This window comes from Salarias fasciatus, chromosome 11 (assembly GCF_902148845.1).
Source record: "Salarias fasciatus chromosome 11, fSalaFa1.1, whole genome shotgun sequence".
NCBI classification, from domain to species: Eukaryota; Metazoa; Chordata; class Actinopteri; order Blenniiformes; family Blenniidae; genus Salarias; species Salarias fasciatus.
The window spans coordinates 28,718,781-28,724,962 of record NC_043755.1 but is presented as its reverse complement, the minus strand read 5'-3'; the positions used below and the strand labels follow the sequence as shown (position 1 = coordinate 28,724,962).

The window sequence follows — 6,182 nt, the reverse complement described above, 5'->3', positions numbered from 1 at the left end:
GCAATCCTACATTATTTGCAATTACAGATTTTCTTCTCCTTTCTAACAAATCCACAGAAACATTACAAAAGAACAAAATATGGCAACCCCTTGTAAGAGCAGCATTTATTTAAGAACAAAGAAAGAACAAAATAAAGTGCTTAGTTTAAGAAACAAATATAAACATTAGCTGTACATTACCCTTTCCTTTTGTTCTTGTAGCAATTTCTTTTCTGAACAGTCTCAACCAGTTGCACAAGAAACAGAATATCAACTCAATGTACATTTTCTCACTCTTTTTTCTACTTTGACAGACAGTAATGCGCACAGCCTTACACACTCCGTACTGCAGTTTGCGCCACTGTTTTAGGCAACGAGAAACGCCAGTGTTTTTCAGATTGAAAAAAAAGAACATTTCACTCATTGAATTAGAAAGTGAAAATTCAACGTTGAAGCTGAACTTCAAGCTGAACCAATCAGACACGTCGCTGTTAAACATGAGGATTGTGGGTATTGTAGTCCTTCTCCGTGATATTGCATTGACAATAAAACGTGTTTTCTTAAAATAGAGCTGATATTTCATGGTGTTTTTTTGACTCAGCAGAAACACATACCATTGCTACACAGTCTGCCTCGGATGGCTGCACTGGTTTGGATAATAATCACATCTTTCTTCAGAATATCAATTAGTCTACATTTGCACTTCCTGGATCTCTGAAACGACACCCACGGAGCGACGTCGTTGAAGCTGAGAATGCGTGTCTCCACCACGCCATGGATTCTAATTGACTTTTAGTGGAGACTGTTTGCGTGGTGACCACACGCAATTTCAGCACTTTGCGTGACAGGAGCACGCAATCTGGGACCCTCTGGTTCTAACAATGCGTGCTCATTTCACGCATTTCTGTGAGATCAGGTTGAAAAAAGACTATATGGCACCATGTACTGTACATCAAGCTGTATTTATCACACTGAAACAGTGAGGATCTAATCCTTAGTCGGTTAACAAGATTCAGACTTCAGAATTGTAAAAAGAAACAACAGTTTTAAATATTGACTCTGATAATCATCTGTCAGGTAAAACTATCTCTCCATGTACATGCACAGCTTAGTCAAGCAAACTGTTGTCCTTGGACAATCATGTGCATTTCAGTTGATCTGCAATAGGAAACGCCACAAGAATTGTCTATAGACGGTTTTCACCGACGTCACGACTTGGGCGGTACCCTCGCTGCGCCGCCATATTGGAGATACTCAGTGTAAACAATCATACTGACAGCAGTCGCGATTGTGTGTTATGGAACAATTTGAGTACGTTCAGCCATGTCGAAAGCTCGTCAAAACGGACTGAAGAAGCACAGGAATATCGGGAAGGTCTTGGGTTCCAAGAGAAAACCCGATATTTCGAGAAGCTATTGTTTAGCTATTGGTGGTACAGATTCGTAGGAGTTGGCTCCCACCTCCTGGACCCTCACTGGGGACCAGCACTTTCGTCGGGGTTGGGGTTCTAAATTGATTAAAACGCAAATATTACCAAGCTGATGGCTACAACTAATGTGATAGCTGAAATATGTATTTTTTTTTACATTACACAACTTTAAAAATCTAGCACAAACTGTTTTTTTTTTTCAGGAGTCATACATCTCTTAAGGCTAGGGACAGAAAAATTCAAGTTTCTGTAGAAGCTAAACGTTGATGAATGATCAAAGTAACATATGAATTCATTCATGAGCTTAAACTGTTGCGCTCTGTTTCACTTACCTGACAAGAAATGTGCCGAACAAATTCGGATGTTGTCCAGTTTTTTTTCCCTCGTAGATCTTGGTTAAGCTTTGCTGACCACAAGTGCCTCCGTTCCTCTGATAGTTTTTGGCATTCCTCACCCTGGTTTTTTATAACTTTTGGAAGTCTATTCATTCATTTTCTACCGCTCATCGGGGTCGCGGTTGGCTGGAGCCGATCCCAGCTGCTGTTGGCGAAGGCGGAGGCCCTGGACAGGTCACCAGTCTGTCGCAGGGCGACATCTATATAATTCCAAATGTTTTTCTCGGTCTGACCTATTGGTACAACCAATGACACGGCAATAATTTACCGTTTTTCTTGATAACGCTCTGGATCTTCCTTAGGACTAGTGCTTTGTTGTGATACGGAGTACCTCCAAGATGGCGACTTCCGGGTCGATGACACACCTGATGACGCGATGAGAACACCCTCTATTGGGAGCTCACAATTAACACAGAGACAAGGCAATGCGCAATATTTAGTTAGTTGGTTTCTTCAGTTTTAACTCATGTTTACCTTTTCAAATACTGATGAACTCCTGGATCAGGATGCCTTCAGAATGTCCCCCAGTCAGTGGAGGAGGTGGAAACTTATGGTTTGAACAATGGCCTCAACACAGAAGGTGTACGACACATAGGGTTTTGGGAGGCGTGCTTGTCTCGTTGGATGTGGTGGAGGGGGCCATCTAAAGCCAAAATTCCACTGCATGCATATTTGGTCCATCTCTGCTCCGTTGCGGCAGCAGAGCCGATCCGTTTCAATTATAAGCAATGCGTGTACTTCCACCAGCTGCGGCACGGCTCCGGCACCGCTGTGTATCTGCTCCGCCGGCCTCTGGCAGATGGCGCAGATACGCAGAGCTTCTATTTTTGCCGGATGCCGGACCACGGCACAGTTGTTACACACATCAGAATCTTCTGATGCACCTGAACACATGATCAGTGATGTTACCTGAGATCATCGGATGTTTCGGGTCTTTCAAACATCATACATCCTACTCAGGCGACCCAGCCACGGTTGATCAGACTGTGACTTGTGTTCAGGTGGCATTTACTAATCCCCATGGTTCTCCTCTTTGAATCCAGAGCCATCTCGAGGCTTTCTCAGCTGCTTCGGTGATGTTCTTGATGGCTCAGCTCCTTGCTGTTCCTGTGATGCCCAGGGCACTTAGGGTTTTATGGAGTGATTGCCCCACAAATCCTCTACTGCCCACTTCGATGGGCATACACCTTGCCTTCCAGCCTTGTGCACGACAGTCGGTGACCAGCTGTTCATATTTGGTCCTCTTCCTTTCATGAGCCTCCCCCAAGCGGTCCTCCCATGGCACTGTCAACTCCATAATTACGATGTTCTTGGTGCTCTCTGAGACCAGAACGATATCTGGCCTCAGGGCGGAGCGGGCAATGTGCTGGGGGAACCGTAGCTGCTTCTCCAGGTCTGCATTGAGCTGCCAGTCCTGGGCTGTTGCCAGGATCGTGGCTGGTGGTTTGTTACGGCCTGCCTTTGGCTGCTCTCCTGCTCTGACAAGAGTGATTGCACTGGTGTTATTGTGCCCTCGGCCAGAGCTGCTGATCCGTTTGCTGATGGCTTCCACAATCGGCTTCAGCACTTGGTTGTGACGCCAGGTGTAATGGCCCTGCCCGAGCACTTTTGGGCAGCAGCTCAGAATGTGTTCCAGAGTCTGTCTTCCTGAACACAGTTGCCAGTTCAGGGTCTCCACTTTACCCCAGGTGAAGAGGTTCGCTGGGCTGGGTAGGATGCCATACACAACCCGGATCAGGAAGCTGATGCGGTGTGGTTCACTCTGCCAGAGATCCGTCCAGGTGACTTTACGGTCCATAGCCTGCTCCCATCTGGTCCAGGCCCCCTGCTGCCTCAGACCAGCCGCTCTGCTTGTCCTTCCTTGCTCCACGGCAATCCTGACCTCCTCCTGAATTCGCCTACGCTCCTCCTTCCCTTTACAGTCTTTGCGATGGGGTGGTGTTGGGAACATCCCCAGGCCTGCTCTGCCCTGGGCCACCACTCCCACCAGATCTTTGTGGCACAGCCGTGATTCAGCGTCCAACACAGCTGCCTGGGCACTCCACTTCCTTCCCGTCCTTACCACCACCCCTGCCTGGGCCACTTTCAGGTCCTTTGAGTCTCTGTACATCAGCACCTCTCATGTCCGTGTCACCTTAAACTCTTCTTCCAAAGACTTTAGGGGCAACCGGAGCTTCGTGGTGTTTCCATAAAGGGCGATGCTGCTGAGGCTTCTGGGCAGCCCCAACCATTTCCTGAGACAGGTGCTGACTTTCCTCTCCAGGGTTTCCACAGTGGAGATGGGGACCTCGTACACAAGTAGCGGCCAGAGTATCCTTGGCAATATACCATGCTGGTATATCCATGCTTTGAACTTGCCTGGGACGCCAGATCTATCCACTGCACGAAGCCAGCTGCCCAGTTCCTGGCAGGTTGCCTGGACAGAGGAGGAGTCTTTGAGGCTGCTATCAAAGACTTTGCCCAGGCTCTTCACTGGCTTCTCTGAGACTGATGGTATCATTGACCCTTCGATGTTGAAACGGAACCTGTCCGTGACCTTGCCCTTCTTCACAACGAGAGATCTGGACTTGGCTGGTTTGAATCCCATCCGGGCCCAGCGGATGAGTCTCTCCAGCCCTTGGAGGATCCACCTGCATCCTGGCACAGACTCTGTGGTGACTGTCAGGTCATCCATGAATGCTCTTATTGGGGGCTGGCGCGTCCCTGATTGGGTCCGTGGGCCCCGACACTCTGGCTCCGCAGACTTCACAATCATATTCATTGCCAGTGCGAACAGGGTCACAGAGATTGTACAGCCTGTGATTATCCCCACCTCCAGCCTGTGCCACTCTGATGTCACTTCTCCCGCAGTGACTCTCATCCTGAACTGGTCGTAGTAATCTAGGATCAGGTCCACAACCTGGTGTGGCACATGGTGTTTGGTCATGGTGGTCTGGACCAACTTGTGCGGGATGGAGCCGTATGCATTGGCTAGGTCTAACCACAGCACAGTGAGGTCTCCCTTGTTCTCCCTGGCTTCCCGGATGAGCTGAGTCACCACTCCAGTGTGTTCTAGACACCCCGGTACACCTGAGATCCCTCCCTTTTGCACTGATGTGTCTACGTAGTTGTTACTGGAGAGAAAGTCCGCCAGCCGCCTTGCTACCATACTGAAGAAGATCTTTCCTTCCACGCTTAGCAGTGAGATTACCCTGAACTGGTCGATCTTCTTGGAATCCTTCTCTTTGGGGATCCAGACACCTTCAGCAAATCTCCACTGCTGAGCCACCTTCCCTCTCCTCCATACGACCCTCAGCATCCTCCATAGTCGCTTGAGCAGCAATGGACAGTTCTTGTAGACCTTGTACAGGACACCACTCGGTCCAGGGGCAGAGCTAGCTCTGGCCTTCTTCACAACCTCCTGGACCTCCTTCAGAAGTGGCTCCTTGGTGTCGAAATCCTTGGTGGGAGGTGGTGGTTCTACCAGGATATCGCACTGGCCCAGGTCTTCTTGTCTGCACGGATCACTGTAGATGCCATGGAGATGCCGGTCTATTTCCTCCTTGGAGCAGCCCAGGTTCCCATCCTGCTTCTGCCCCAACAGCTGTTTCATGAAGCCAAAGGGGTTGGCTATAAATCTAGCACGCTTCCTGGCTCTCTCTTTCCGACGCCTTCGGTGACACTCAGCTCTGCGCAGGGTCGTCAGCCTTTTCCTCAAGATGGCCCGCAGCCCTGCCAAGGGGGGTCGCTGATCCTCATTGGCTTCCTTGTGCTGCTTCTTGAGGGACCTCAGTTCCTGTCATATTTTATGGATCTCGGCAGCCCTTCGGTTCATGGTGTAGGGTGTCCGAACTGGACTCTTCTCCTCTGCACCAAACCTCTCCTGGGCCAGACTAATGATGATGGTCGTCATTGTCTGCAGCCTTCGATCCATATCTCCCTTTGCAGATGCTTCAAGCACTTTATCGACGTCCTCGTCAAACTGCTCCCAAACTGTTGTCTTGCAGGCCGGTGGCCACTTAATTCGAACCTTCACCAGGGGCAGAGTTGGGAGAACAGGTACTGCCACATGGAGGCTCTGGGCACTGTGGGGTGATTCCTGGCCCGGCTCCTCCTGCGTCTCATCAGATGTGGCATCTGTGCGCTGTGACATATTCTCCTCCACCATACACTTCATCCTGGCCTGATGAATCTTGAGGCCATGGCTATTTTTGCAGATTTTCCCGCACCTGCATACAGCGGTCGTAGTCGATTGGTTGTTGCCATTGTTCGGTATTCTTGGATTCCTCAGATTGGGGTGCTCATCCTCCCCCCCTCTCGGGCACCCCTGGGGGTATTCTTCCATGAGTTGATCTGTAGCTTTGTGGTGGGTTACCTCCTCTCAGAGGAAGCGGTTTGGG

At 49.5% G+C, this 6,182-nt stretch overlaps 1 pseudogene; it reads right to left on the bottom strand.

Moving 5' to 3' along the window:
* Positions 1-2,782: 2,782 nt before the first annotated feature.
* LOC115397248 (uncharacterized) lies at positions 2,783-5,974 on the bottom strand (annotated as a pseudogene).
* Between the last annotated feature and the right edge of the window lie 208 nt (positions 5,975-6,182).